Here is a 13400-nt window from a genome sequence, read left to right as displayed (position 1 = left end):
CAACTGTTGGTTTCTTCCCATTGGGTTCATAAATCTAGTCTTTTTTTTCTCAACCAGTCACAAGCACAGAAGAAACCAAATTCATCTGGAGAATGTGGGCATCGATCCCACTACCTCTCGCATGCTAAGCAAGCGCTCTACCATTTGAGCTAATTCCCCTCTGCAAAAAGCATGTGGGTAGAATCGGCGTAGCTCGTCTCCTCCTCCCCTCTACATAACGCTTTTCTACACTTTCCAGGCCTATGTAGACAGTTTTGGAGGTGACTTCGATCCGACTTTTGCTGTAAAAAGAGATCTACGGAGGACGAGGTGGCCGAGTGGTTAAGGCGATGGACTGCTAATCCATTGTGCTCTGCACGCGTGGGTTCGAATCCCATCCTCGTCGCAGTACACTTCACTTTAGTCTGCCATACCTACGTGGTATAAAATGCTCCATTGTCATTGGAACAATGGGCTCAGATGTGACAGTTGTTCCAGCCATATAATCCCTGAAAGTCACATGTCTTCACCAAAGTTTCCAGAACACTGAACCCCTGAAAAACAGGAAAATTACAGAATATCTATTTTGTCCACTATTAAATTGGTAAACAACAGTGATGGCAATGAACAAGTCGTCATGTGAGAGCACTCAAGTTCAGTCTGCGGATGCAACTGTTGGTTTCTTCCCATTGGGTTCATAAATCTAGTCTTTTTTTTCTCAACCAGTCACAAGCACAGAAGAAACCAAATTCATCTGGAGAATGTGGGCATCGATCCCACTACCTCTCGCATGCTAAGCAAGCGCTCTACCATTTGAGCTAATTCCCCTCTGCAAAAAGCATGTGGGTAGAATCGGCGTAGCTCGTCTCCTCCTCCCCTCTACATAACGCTTTTCTACACTTTCCAGGCCTATGTAGACAGTTTTGGAGTTGACTTCGATCCTACTTTTGCTGTAAAAAGAGATCTACGGAGGACGAGGTGGCCGAGTGGTTAAGGCGATGGACTGCTAATCCATTGTGCTCTGCACGCGTGGGTTCGAATCCCATCCTCGTCGCAGTACACTTCACTTTAGTCTGCCATACCTACGTGGTATAAAATGCTCCATTGTCATTGGAACAATGGGCTCAGATGTGACCATTGTTCCAGCCATATAATCCCTGAAAGTCACATGTCTTCACCAAAGTTTCCAGAACACTGAACCCCTGAAAACCAGGAAAATTACAGAATATATATTTTGTCCACTATTAAATTGGTAAACAACAGTGATGGCAATGAACAAGTCGTCATGTGAGAGCACTCAAGTTCAGTCTGCGGATGCAACTGTTGGTTTCTTCCCATTGGGTTCATAAATCTAGTCTTTTTTTTCTCAACCAGTCACAAGCACAGAAGAAACCAAATTCATCTGGAGAATGTGGGCATCGATCCCACTACCTCTCGCATGCTAAGCAAGCGCTCTACCATTTGAGCTAATTCCCCTCTGCAAAAAGCATGTGGGTAGAATCGGCGTAGCTCGTCTCCTCCTCCCCTCTACATAACGCTTTTCTACACTTTCCAGGCCTGTGTAGACAGTTTTGGAGGTGACTTCGATCCGACTTTTGCTGTAAAAAGAGATCTACGGAGGACGAGGTGGCCGAGTGGTTAAGGCGATGGACTGCTAATCCATTGTGCTCTGCACGCGTGGGTTCGAATCCCATCCTCGTCGCAGTACACTTCACTTTAGTCTGCCATACCTACGTGGTATAAAATGCTCCATTGTCATTGGAACAATGGGCTCAGATGTGACCATTGTTCCAGCCATATAATCCCTGAAAGTCACATGTCTTCACCAAAGTTTCCAGAACACTGAACCCCTGAAAAACAGGAAAATTACAGAATATATATTTTGTCCACTATTAAATTGGTAAACAACAGTGATGGCAATGAACAAGTCGTCATGTGAGAGCACTCAAGTTCAGTCTGCGGATGCAACTGTTGGTTTCTTCCCATTGGGTTCATAAATCTAGTCTTTTTTTTCTCAACCAGTCACAAGCACAGAAGAAACCAAATTCATCTGGAGAATGTGGGCATCGATCCCACTACCTCTCGCATGCTAAGCAAGCGCTCTACCATTTGAGCTAATTCCCCTCTGCAAAAAGCATGTGGGTAGAATCGGCGTAGCTCGTCTCCTCCTCCCCTCTACATAACGCTTTTCTACACTTTCCAGGCCTATGTAGACAGTTTTGGAGGTGACTTCGATCCGACTTTTGCTGTAAAAAGAGATCTACGGAGGACGAGGTGGCCGAGTGGTTAAGGCGATGGACTGCTAATCCATTGTGCTCTGCACGCGTGGGTTCGAATCCCATCCTCGTCGCAGTACACTTCACTTTAGTCTGCCATACCTACGTGGTATAAAATGCTCCATTGTCATTGGAACAATGGGCTCAGATGTGACCATTGTTCCAGCCATATAATCCCTGAAAGTCACATGTCTTCACCAAAGTTTCCAGAACACTGAACCCCTGAAAAACAGGAAAATTACAGAATATATATTTTGTCCACTATTAAATTGGTAAACAACAGTGATGGCAATGAACAAGTCGTCATGTGAGAGCACTCAAGTTCAGTCTGCGGATGCAACTGTTGGTTTCTTCCCATTGGGTTCATAAATCTAGTCTTTTTTTTCTCAACCAGTCACAAGCACAGAAGAAACCAAATTCATCTGGAGAATGTGGGCATCGATCCCACTACCTCTCGCATGCTAAGCAAGCGCTCTACCATTTGAGCTAATTCCCCTCTGCAAAAAGCATGTGGGTAGAATCGGCGTAGCTCGTCTCCTCCTCCCCTCTACATAACGCTTTTCTACACTTTCCAGGCCTGTGTAGACAGTTTTGGAGGTGACTTCGATCCGACTTTTGCTGTAAAAAGAGATCTACGGAGGACGAGGTGGCCGAGTGGTTAAGGCGATGGACTGCTAATCCATTGTGCTCTGCACGCGTGGGTTCGAATCCCATCCTCGTCGCAGTACACTTCACTTTAGTCTGCCATACCTACGTGGTATAAAATGCTCCATTGTCATTGGAACAATGGGCTCAGATGTGACCATTGTTCCAGCCATATAATCCCTGAAAGTCACATGTCTTCACCAAAGTTTCCAGAACACTGAACCCCTGAAAAACAGGAAAATTACAGAATATATATTTTGTCCACTATTAAATTGGTAAACAACAGTGATGGCAATGAACAAGTCGTCATGTGAGAGCACTCAAGTTCAGTCTGCGGATGCAACTGTTGGTTTCTTCCCATTGGGTTCATAAATCTAGTCTTTTTTTTCTCAACCAGTCACAAGCACAGAAGAAACCAAATTCATCTGGAGAATGTGGGCATCGATCCCACTACCTCTCGCATGCTAAGCAAGCGCTCTACCATTTGAGCTAATTCCCCTCTGCAAAAAGCATGTGGGTAGAATCGGCGTAGCTCGTCTCCTCCTCCCCTCTACATAACGCTTTTCTACACTTTCCAGGCCTATGTAGACAGTTTTGGAGGTGACTTCGATCCGACTTTTGCTGTAAAAAGAGATCTACGGAGGACGAGGTGGCCGAGTGGTTAAGGCGATGGACTGCTAATCCATTGTGCTCTGCACGCGTGGGTTCGAATCCCATCCTCGTCGCAGTACACTTCACTTTAGTCTGCCATACCTACGTGGTATAAAATGCTCCATTGTCATTGGAACAATGGGCTCAGATGTGACCATTGTTCCAGCCATATAATCCCTGAAAGTCACATGTCTTCACCAAAGTTTCCAGAACACTGAACCCCTGAAAAACAGGAAAATTACAGAATATATATTTTGTCCACTATTAAATTGGTAAACAACAGTGATGGCAATGAACAAGTCGTCATGTGAGAGCACTCAAGTTCAGTCTGCGGATGCAACTGTTGGTTTCTTCCCATTGGGTTCATAAATCTAGTCTTTTTTTTCTCAACCAGTCACAAGCACAGAAGAAACCAAATTCATCTGGAGAATGTGGGCATCGATCCCACTACCTCTCGCATGCTAAGCAAGCGCTCTACCATTTGAGCTAATTCCCCTCTGCAAAAAGCATGTGGGTAGAATCGGCGTAGCTCGTCTCCTCCTCCCCTCTACATAACGCTTTTCTACACTTTCCAGGCCTGTGTAGACAGTTTTGGAGGTGACTTCGATCCGACTTTTGCTGTAAAAAGAGATCTACGGAGGACGAGGTGGCCGAGTGGTTAAGGCGATGGACTGCTAATCCATTGTGCTCTGCACGCGTGGGTTCGAATCCCATCCTCGTCGCAGTACACTTCACTTTAGTCTGCCATACCTACGTGGTATAAAATGCTCCATTGTCATTGGAACAATGGGCTCAGATGTGACCATTGTTCCAGCCATATAATCCCTGAAAGTCACATGTCTTCACCAAAGTTTCCAGAACACTGAACCCCTGAAAAACAGGAAAATTACAGAATATATATTTTGTCCACTATTAAATTGGTAAACAACAGTGATGGCAATGAACAAGTCGTCATGTGAGAGCACTCAAGTTCAGTCTGCGGATGCAACTGTTGGTTTCTTCCCATTGGGTTCATAAATCTAGTCTTTTTTTTCTCAACCAGTCACAAGCACAGAAGAAACCAAATTCATCTGGAGAATGTGGGCATCGATCCCACTACCTCTCGCATGCTAAGCAAGCGCTCTACCATTTGAGCTAATTCCCCTCTGCAAAAAGCATGTGGGTAGAATCGGCGTAGCTCGTCTCCTCCTCCCCTCTACATAACGCTTTTCTACACTTTCCAGGCCTATGTAGACAGTTTTGGAGGTGACTTCGATCCGACTTTTGCTGTAAAAAGAGATCTACGGAGGACGAGGTGGCCGAGTGGTTAAGGCGATGGACTGCTAATCCATTGTGCTCTGCACGCGTGGGTTCGAATCCCATCCTCGTCGCAGTACACTTCACTTTAGTCTGCCATACCTACGTGGTATAAAATGCTCCATTGTCATTGGAACAATGGGCTCAGATGTGACCATTGTTCCAGCCATATAATCCCTGAAAGTCACATGTCTTCACCAAAGTTTCCAGAACACTGAACCCCTGAAAAACAGGAAAATTACAGAATATATATTTTGTCCACTATTAAATTGGTAAACAACAGTGATGGCAATGAACAAGTCGTCATGTGAGAGCACTCAAGTTCAGTCTGCGGATGCAACTGTTGGTTTCTTCCCATTGGGTTCATAAATCTAGTCTTTTTTTTCTCAACCAGTCACAAGCACAGAAGAAACCAAATTCATCTGGAGAATGTGGGCATCGATCCCACTACCTCTCGCATGCTAAGCAAGCGCTCTACCATTTGAGCTAATTCCCCTCTGCAAAAAGCATGTGGGTAGAATCGGCGTAGCTCGTCTCCTCCTCCCCTCTACATAACGCTTTTCTACACTTTCCAGGCCTATGTAGACAGTTTTGGAGGTGACTTCGATCCGACTTTTGCTGTAAAAAGAGATCTACGGAGGACGAGGTGGCCGAGTGGTTAAGGCGATGGACTGCTAATCCATTGTGCTCTGCACGCGTGGGTTCGAATCCCATCCTCGTCGCAGTACACTTCACTTTAGTCTGCCATACCTACGTGGTATAAAATGCTCCATTGTCATTGGAACAATGGGCTCAGATGTGACCATTGTTCCAGCCATATAATCCCTGAAAGTCACATGTCTTCACCAAAGTTTCCAGAACACTGAACCCCTGAAAAACAGGAAAATTACAGAATATATATTTTGTCCACTATTAAATTGGTAAACAACAGTGATGGCAATGAACAAGTCGTCATGTGAGAGCACTCAAGTTCAGTCTGCGGATGCAACTGTTGGTTTCTTCCCATTGGGTTCATAAATCTAGTCTTTTTTTTCTCAACCAGTCACAAGCACAGAAGAAACCAAATTCATCTGGAGAATGTGGGCATCGATCCCACTACCTCTCGCATGCTAAGCAAGCGCTCTACCATTTGAGCTAATTCCCCTCTGCAAAAAGCATGTGGGTAGAATCGGCGTAGCTCGTCTCCTCCTCCCCTCTACATAACGCTTTTCTACACTTTCCAGGCCTATGTAGACAGTTTTGGAGGTGACTTCGATCCGACTTTTGCTGTAAAAAGAGATCTACGGAGGACGAGGTGGCCGAGTGGTTAAGGCGATGGACTGCTAATCCATTGTGCTCTGCACGCGTGGGTTCGAATCCCATCCTCGTCGCAGTCCACTTCACTTTAGTCTGCCATACCTACGTGGTATAAAACGCTCCATTGTCATTGGAACAATGGGCTCAGATGTGACAGTTGTTCCAGCCATATAATCCCTGAAAGTCACATGTCTTCACCAAAGTTTCCAGAACACTGAACCCCTGAAAAACAGGAAAATTACAGAATATCTATTTTGTCCACTATTAAATTGGTAAACAACAGTGATGGCAATGAACAAGTCGTCATGTGAGAGCACTCAAGTTCAGTCTGCGGATGCAACTGTTGGTTTCTTCCCATTGGGTTCATAAATCTAGTCTTTTTTTTCTCAACCAGTCACAAGCACAGAAGAAACCAAATTCATCTGGAGAATGTGGGCATCGATCCCACTACCTCTCGCATGCTAAGCAAGCGCTCTACCATTTGAGCTAATTCCCCTCTGCAAAAAGCATGTGGGTAGAATCGGCGTAGCTCGTCCCCTCCTCCCCTCTACATAACGCTTTTCTACACTTTCCAGGCCTAGGTAGACAGTTTTGGAGGTGACTTCGATCCGACTTTTGCTGTAAAAAGAGATCAATGGAGGACGAGGTGGCCGAGTGGTTAAGGCGATGGACTGCTAATCCATTGTGCTCTGCAAGTGTGGGTTCGAATCCCATCCTCGTCGCAGTCCACTTCACTTTAGTCTGCCATACCTACGTGGTATAAGACGCTCCATTGTCATTGGAACAATGGGCTCAGATGTGACCATTGTTCCAGCCATATAATCCCTGAAAGTCACATGTCTTCACCAAAGTTTCCAGAACACTGAACCCCTGAAAAACAGGAAAATTACAGAATATCTATTTTGTCCACTATTAAATTGGTAAACAACAGTGATGGCAATGAACAAGTCGTCATGTGAGAGCACTCAAGTTCAGTCTGCGGATGCAACTGTTGGTTTCTTCCCATTGGGTTCATAAATCTAGTCTTTTTTTTCTCAACCAGTCACAAGCACAGAAGAAACCAAATTCATCTGGAGAATGTGGGCATCGATCCCACTACCTCTCGCATGCTAAGCAAGCGCTCTACCATTTGAGCTAATTCCCCTCTGCAAAAAGCATGTGGGTAGAATCGGCGTAGCTCGTCCCCTCCTCCCCTCTACATAATGCTTTTCTACACTTTCCAGGCCTAGGTAGACAGTTTTGGAGGTGACTTCAATCCGACTTTTGCTGTAAAAAGAGATCAATGGAGGACGAGGTGGCCGAGTGGTTAAGGCGATGGACTGCTAATCCATTGTGCTCTGCACGCGTGGGTTCGAATCCCATCCTCGTCGCAGTCCACTTCACTTTAGTCTGCCATACCTACGTGGTATAAGACGCTCCATTGTCATTGGAACAATGGGCTCAGATGTGACCATTGTTCCAGCCATATAATCCCTGAAAATCACATGTCTTCAACAAAGTTTCCAGAACACTGAACCCCTAAAAAACAGGAAAATTACAGAATATCTATTTTGTCCACTATTAAATTGGTAAACAACAGTGATGGCAATGAACAAGTCGTCATGTGAGAGCACTCAAGTTCAGTCTGCGGATGCAACTGTTGGTTTCTTCCCATTGGGTTCATAAATCTAGTCTTTTTTTTCTCAACCAGTCACAAGCACAGAAGAAACCAAATTCATCTGGAGAATGTGGGCATCGATCCCACTACCTCTCGCATGCTAAGCAAGCGCTCTACCATTTGAGCTAATTCCCCTCTGCAAAAAGCATGTGGGTAGAATCGGCGTAGCTCGTCCCCTCCTCCCCTCTACATAACGCTTTTCTACACTTTCCAGGCCTAGGTAGACAGTTTTGGAGGTGACTTCGATCCGACTTTTGCTGTAAAAAGAGATCAATGGAGGACGAGGTGGCCGAGTGGTTAAGGCGATGGACTGCTAATCCATTGTGCTCTGCACGCGTGGGTTCGAATCCCATCCTCGTCGCAGTCCACTTCACTTTAGTCTGCCATACCTACGTGGTATAAGACGCTCCATTGTCATTGGAACAATGGGCTCAGATGTGACCGTTGTTCCAGCCATATAATCCCTGAAAGTCACATGTCTTCACCAAAGTTTCCAGAACACTGAACCCCTGAAAAACAGGAAAATTACAGAATATCTATTTTGTCCACTATTAAATTGGTAAACAACAGTGATGGCAATGAACAAGTCGTCATGTGAGAGCACTCAAGTTCAGTCTGCGGATGCAACTGTTGGTTTCTTCCCATTGGGTTCATAAATCTAGTCTTTTTTTTCTCAACCAGTCACAAACACAGAAGAAACCAAATTCATCTGGAGAATGTGGGCATCGATCCCACTACCTCTCGCATGCTAAGCAAGCGCTCTACCATTTGAGCTAATTCCCCTCTGCAAAAAGCATGTGGGTAGAATCGGCGTAGCTCGTCCCCTCCTCCCCTCTACATAACGCTTTTCTACACTTTCCAGGCCTAGGTAGACAGTTTTGGAGGTGACTTCGATCCGACTTTTGCTGTAAAAAGAGATCAATGGAGGACGAGGTGGCCGAGTGGTTAAGGCGATGGACTGCTAATCCATTGTGCTCTGCACGCGTGGGTTCGAATCCCATCCTCGTCGCAGTCCACTTCACTTTAGTCTGCCATACCTACGTGGTATAAGACGCTCCATTGTCATTGGAACAATGGGCTCAGATGTGACCATTGTTCCAGCCATATAATCCCTGAAAGTCACATGTCTTCACCAAAGTTTCCAGAACACTGAACCCCTGAAAAACAGGAAAATTACAGAATATCTATTTTGTCCACTATTAAATTGGTAAACAACAGTGATGGCAATGAACAAGTCGTCATGTGAGAGCACTCAAGTTCAGTCTGCGGATGCAACTGTTGGTTTCTTCCCATTGGGTTCATAAATCTAGTCTTTTTTTTCTCAACCAGTCACAAACACAGAAGAAACCAAATTCATCTGGAGAATGTGGGCATCGATCCCACTACCTCTCGCATGCTAAGCAAGCGCTCTACCATTTGAGCTAATTCCCCTCTGCAAAAAGCATGTGGGTAGAATCGGCGTAGCTCGTCCCCTCCTCCCCTCTACATAACGCTTTTCTACACTTTCCAGGCCTAGGTAGACAGTTTTGGAGGTGACTTCGATCTGACTTTTGCTGTAAAAAGAGATCAATGGAGGACGAGGTGGCCGAGTGGTTAAGGCGATGGACTGCTAATCCATTGTGCTCTGCACGCGTGGGTTCGAATCCCATCCTCGTCGCAGTCCACTTCACTTTAGTCTGCCATACCTACGTGGTATAAGACGCTCCATTGTCATTGGAACAATGGGCTCAGATGTGACCATTGTTCCAGCCATATAATCCCTGAAAATCACATGTCTTCAACAAAGTTTCCAGAACACTGAACCCCTAAAAAACAGGAAAATTACAGAATATCTATTTTGTCCACTATTAAATTGGTAAACAACAGTGATGGCAATGAACAAGTCGTCATGTGAGAGCACTCAAGTTCAGTCTGCGGATGCAACTGTTGGTTTCTTCCCATTGGGTTCATAAATCTAGTCTTTTTTTTCTCAACCAGTCACAAGCACAGAAGAAACCAAATTCATCTGGAGAATGTGGGCATCGATCCCACTACCTCTCCCATGCTAAGCAAGCGCTCTACCATTTGAGCTAATTCCCCTCTGCAAAAAGCATGTGGGTAGAATCGGCGTAGCTCGTCCCCTCCTCCCCTCTACATAACGCTTTTCTACACTTTCCAGGCCTAGGTAGACAGTTTTGGAGGTGACTTCGATCCGACTTTTGCTGTAAAAAGAGATGAATGGAGGACGAGGTGGCCGAGTGGTTAAGGCGATGGACTGCTAATCCATTGTGCTCTGCACGCGTGGGTTCGAATCCCATCCTCGTCGCAGTCCACTTCACTTTAGTCTGCCATACCTACGTGGTATAAGACGCTCCATTGTCATTGGAACAATGGGCTCAGATGTGACCATTGTTCCAGCCATATAATCCCTGAAAATCACATGTCTTCAACAAAGTTTCCAGAACACTGAACCCCTAAAAAACAGGAAAATTACAGAATATCTATTTTGTCCACTATTAAATTGGTAAACAACAGTGATGGCAATGAACAAGTCGTCATGTGAGAGCACTCAAGTTCAGTCTGCGGATGCAACTGTTGGTTTCTTCCCATTGGGTTCATAAATCTAGTCTTTTTTTTCTCAACCAGTCACAAACACAGAAGAAACCAAATTCATCTGGAGAATGTGGGCATCGATCCCACTACCTCTCGCATGCTAAGCAAGCGCTCTACCATTTGAGCTAATTCCCCTCTGCAAAAAGCATGTGGGTAGAATCGGCGTAGCTCGTCCCCTCCTCCCCTCTACATAACGCTTTTCTACACTTTCCAGGCCTAGGTAGACAGTTTTGGAGGTGACTTCGATCCGACTTTTGCTGTAAAAAGAGATCAATGGAGGACGAGGTGGCCGAGTGGTTAAGGCGATGGACTGCTAATCCATTGTGCTCTGCACGCGTGGGTTCGAATCCCATCCTCGTCGCAGTCCACTTCACTTTAGTCTGCCATACCTACGTGGTATAAGACGCTCCATTGTCATTGGAACAATGGGCTCAGATGTGACCATTGTTCCAGCCATATAATCCCTGAAAGTCACATGTCTTCACCAAAGTTTCCAGAACACTGAACCCCTGAAAAACAGGAAAATTACAGAATATCTATTTTGTCCACTATTAAATTGGTAAACAACAGTGATGGCAATGAACAAGTCGTCATGTGAGAGCACTCAAGTTCAGTCTGCGGATGCAACTGTTGGTTTCTTCCCATTGGGTTCATAAATCTAGTCTTTTTTTTCTCAACCAGTCACAAACACAGAAGAAACCAAATTCATCTGGAGAATGTGGGCATCGATCCCACTACCTCTCGCATGCTAAGCAAGCGCTCTACCATTTGAGCTAATTCCCCTCTGCAAAAAGCATGTGGGTAGAATCGGCGTAGCTCGTCCCCTCCTCCCCTCTACATAACGCTTTTCTACACTTTCCAGGCCTAGGTAGACAGTTTTGGAGGTGACTTCGATCCGACTTTTGCTGTAAAAAGAGATCAATGGAGGACGAGGTGGCCGAGTGGTTAAGGCGATGGACTGCTAATCCATTGTGCTCTGCACGCGTGGGTTCGAATCCCATCCTCGTCGCAGTCCACTTCACTTTAGTCTGCCATACCTACGTGGTATAAGACGCTCCATTGTCATTGGAACAATGGGCTCAGATGTGACCATTGTTCCAGCCATATAATCCCTGAAAATCACATGTCTTCAACAAAGTTTCCAGAACACTGAACCCCTAAAAAACAGGAAAATTACAGAATATCTATTTTGTCCACTATTAAATTGGTAAACAACAGTGATGGCAATGAACAAGTCGTCATGTGAGAGCACTCAAGTTCAGTCTGCGGATGCAACTGTTGGTTTCTTCCCATTGGGTTCATAAATCTAGTCTTTTTTTTCTCAACCAGTCACAAGCACAGAAGAAACCAAATTCATCTGGAGAATGTGGGCATCGATCCGACTACCTCTCCCATGCTAAGCAAGCGCTCTACCATTTGAGCTAATTCCCCTCTGCAAAAAGCATGTGGGTAGAATCGGCGTAGCTCGTCCCCTCCTCCCCTCTACATAACGCTTTTCTACACTTTCCAGGCCTAGGTAGACAGTTTTGGAGGTGACTTCGATCCGACTTTTGCTGTAAAAAGAGATCAATGGAGGACGAGGTGGCCGAGTGGTTAAGGCGATGGACTGCTAATCCATTGTGCTCTGCACGCGTGGGTTCGAATCCCATCCTCGTCGCAGTCCACTTCACTTTAGTCTGCCATACCTACGTGGTATAAGACGCTCCATTGTCATTGGAACAATGGGCTCAGATGTGACCATTGTTCCAGCCATATAATCCCTGAAAGTCACATGTCTTCACCAAAGTTTCCAGAACACTGAACCCCTGAAAAACAGGAAAATTACAGAATATCTATTTTGTCCACTATTAAATTGGTAAACAACAGTGATGGCAATGAACAAGTCGTCATGTGAGAGCACTCAAGTTCAGTCTGCGGATGCAACTGTTGGTTTCTTCCCATTGGGTTCATAAATCTAGTCTTTTTTTTCTCAACCAGTCACAAACACAGAAGAAACCAAATTCATCTGGAGAATGTGGGCATCGATCCCACTACCTCTCGCATGCTAAGCAAGCGCTCTACCATTTGAGCTAATTCCCCTCTGCAAAAAGCATGTGGGTAGAATCGGCGTAGCTCGTCCCCTCCTCCCCTCTACATAACGCTTTTCTACACTTTCCAGGCCTAGGTAGACAGTTTTGGAGGTGACTTCGATCCGACTTTTGCTGTAAAAAGAGATCAATGGAGGACGAGGTGGCCGAGTGGTTAAGGCGATGGACTGCTAATCCATTGTGCTCTGCACGCGTGGGTTCGAATCCCATCCTCGTCGCAGTCCACTTCACTTTAGTCTGCCATACCTACGTGGTATAAGACGCTCCATTGTCATTGGAACAATGGGCTCAGATGTGACCATTGTTCCAGCCATATAATCCCTGAAAATCACATGTCTTCAACAAAGTTTCCAGAACACTGAACCCCTAAAAAACAGGAAAATTACAGAATATCTATTTTGTCCACTATTAAATTGGTAAACAACAGTGATGGCAATGAACAAGTCGTCATGTGAGAGCACTCAAGTTCAGTCTGCGGATGCAACTGTTGGTTTCTTCCCATTGGGTTCATAAATCTAGTCTTTTTTTTCTCAACCAGTCACAAGCACAGAAGAAACCAAATTCATCTGGAGAATGTGGGCATCGATCCGACTACCTCTCCCATGCTAAGCAAGCGCTCTACCATTTGAGCTAATTCCCCTCTGCAAAAAGCATGTGGGTAGAATCGGCGTAGCTCGTCCCCTCCTCCCCTCTACATAACGCTTTTCTACACTTTCCAGGCCTAGGTAGACAGTTTTGGAGGTGACTTCGATCCGACTTTTGCTGTAAAAAGAGATCAATGGAGGACGAGGTGGCCGAGTGGTTAAGGCGATGGACTGCTAATCCATTGTGCTCTGCACGCGTGGGTTCGAATCCCATCCTCGTCGCAGTCCACTTCACTTTAGTCTGCCATACCTACGTGGTATAAGACGCTCCATTGTC

At 45.4% G+C, this 13400-nt stretch overlaps 21 non-coding genes across 21 annotated transcripts; all 21 read left to right on the top strand.

Annotated features, from left to right (window-relative positions):
* Positions 1 to 303: 303 nt before the first annotated feature.
* On the top strand, positions 304 to 385 carry trnas-gcu (transfer RNA serine (anticodon GCU)). The gene has a single exon. It is a non-coding gene; the product is annotated as a tRNA-Ser (tRNA).
* A 566-nt stretch (positions 386 to 951) lies between these two features.
* Positions 952 to 1033, top strand: trnas-gcu (transfer RNA serine (anticodon GCU)). The gene has a single exon. It is a non-coding gene; the product is annotated as a tRNA-Ser (tRNA).
* Positions 1034 to 1599: 566 nt separating this feature from the next.
* On the top strand, positions 1600 to 1681 carry trnas-gcu (transfer RNA serine (anticodon GCU)). The gene has a single exon. It is a non-coding gene; the product is annotated as a tRNA-Ser (tRNA).
* A 566-nt stretch (positions 1682 to 2247) lies between these two features.
* On the top strand, positions 2248 to 2329 carry trnas-gcu (transfer RNA serine (anticodon GCU)). The gene has a single exon. It is a non-coding gene; the product is annotated as a tRNA-Ser (tRNA).
* A 566-nt stretch (positions 2330 to 2895) lies between these two features.
* Positions 2896 to 2977, top strand: trnas-gcu (transfer RNA serine (anticodon GCU)). Its single transcript has one exon. It is a non-coding gene; the product is annotated as a tRNA-Ser (tRNA).
* A 566-nt stretch (positions 2978 to 3543) lies between these two features.
* trnas-gcu (transfer RNA serine (anticodon GCU)) lies at positions 3544 to 3625 on the top strand. Its single transcript has one exon. It is a non-coding gene; the product is annotated as a tRNA-Ser (tRNA).
* Positions 3626 to 4191: 566 nt separating this feature from the next.
* trnas-gcu (transfer RNA serine (anticodon GCU)) lies at positions 4192 to 4273 on the top strand. Its single transcript has one exon. It is a non-coding gene; the product is annotated as a tRNA-Ser (tRNA).
* A 566-nt stretch (positions 4274 to 4839) lies between these two features.
* Positions 4840 to 4921, top strand: trnas-gcu (transfer RNA serine (anticodon GCU)). Its single transcript has one exon. It is a non-coding gene; the product is annotated as a tRNA-Ser (tRNA).
* Positions 4922 to 5487: 566 nt separating this feature from the next.
* On the top strand, positions 5488 to 5569 carry trnas-gcu (transfer RNA serine (anticodon GCU)). The gene has a single exon. It is a non-coding gene; the product is annotated as a tRNA-Ser (tRNA).
* Positions 5570 to 6135: 566 nt separating this feature from the next.
* On the top strand, positions 6136 to 6217 carry trnas-gcu (transfer RNA serine (anticodon GCU)). Its single transcript has one exon. It is a non-coding gene; the product is annotated as a tRNA-Ser (tRNA).
* Positions 6218 to 6783: 566 nt separating this feature from the next.
* trnas-gcu (transfer RNA serine (anticodon GCU)) lies at positions 6784 to 6865 on the top strand. The gene has a single exon. It is a non-coding gene; the product is annotated as a tRNA-Ser (tRNA).
* Positions 6866 to 7431: 566 nt separating this feature from the next.
* trnas-gcu (transfer RNA serine (anticodon GCU)) lies at positions 7432 to 7513 on the top strand. Its single transcript has one exon. It is a non-coding gene; the product is annotated as a tRNA-Ser (tRNA).
* A 566-nt stretch (positions 7514 to 8079) lies between these two features.
* Positions 8080 to 8161, top strand: trnas-gcu (transfer RNA serine (anticodon GCU)). The gene has a single exon. It is a non-coding gene; the product is annotated as a tRNA-Ser (tRNA).
* A 566-nt stretch (positions 8162 to 8727) lies between these two features.
* On the top strand, positions 8728 to 8809 carry trnas-gcu (transfer RNA serine (anticodon GCU)). The gene has a single exon. It is a non-coding gene; the product is annotated as a tRNA-Ser (tRNA).
* Positions 8810 to 9375: 566 nt separating this feature from the next.
* Positions 9376 to 9457, top strand: trnas-gcu (transfer RNA serine (anticodon GCU)). The gene has a single exon. It is a non-coding gene; the product is annotated as a tRNA-Ser (tRNA).
* Positions 9458 to 10023: 566 nt separating this feature from the next.
* trnas-gcu (transfer RNA serine (anticodon GCU)) lies at positions 10024 to 10105 on the top strand. The gene has a single exon. It is a non-coding gene; the product is annotated as a tRNA-Ser (tRNA).
* A 566-nt stretch (positions 10106 to 10671) lies between these two features.
* trnas-gcu (transfer RNA serine (anticodon GCU)) lies at positions 10672 to 10753 on the top strand. The gene has a single exon. It is a non-coding gene; the product is annotated as a tRNA-Ser (tRNA).
* Positions 10754 to 11319: 566 nt separating this feature from the next.
* Positions 11320 to 11401, top strand: trnas-gcu (transfer RNA serine (anticodon GCU)). Its single transcript has one exon. It is a non-coding gene; the product is annotated as a tRNA-Ser (tRNA).
* A 566-nt stretch (positions 11402 to 11967) lies between these two features.
* trnas-gcu (transfer RNA serine (anticodon GCU)) lies at positions 11968 to 12049 on the top strand. The gene has a single exon. It is a non-coding gene; the product is annotated as a tRNA-Ser (tRNA).
* A 566-nt stretch (positions 12050 to 12615) lies between these two features.
* Positions 12616 to 12697, top strand: trnas-gcu (transfer RNA serine (anticodon GCU)). The gene has a single exon. It is a non-coding gene; the product is annotated as a tRNA-Ser (tRNA).
* A 566-nt stretch (positions 12698 to 13263) lies between these two features.
* trnas-gcu (transfer RNA serine (anticodon GCU)) lies at positions 13264 to 13345 on the top strand. The gene has a single exon. It is a non-coding gene; the product is annotated as a tRNA-Ser (tRNA).
* The last annotated feature ends 55 nt before the right edge of the window (positions 13346 to 13400 follow it).

Source organism: Anarhichas minor, unplaced genomic scaffold, assembly GCF_050575085.1.
Source record: "Anarhichas minor isolate MPS153535 unplaced genomic scaffold, ASM5057508v1 ptg000068l, whole genome shotgun sequence".
In the NCBI taxonomy this organism is placed as follows: domain Eukaryota; kingdom Metazoa; phylum Chordata; class Actinopteri; order Perciformes; family Anarhichadidae; genus Anarhichas; species Anarhichas minor.
The sequence above is the reverse complement of the archived record's forward strand: the minus strand, read 5'-3'. Positions and strand labels throughout refer to the sequence as shown.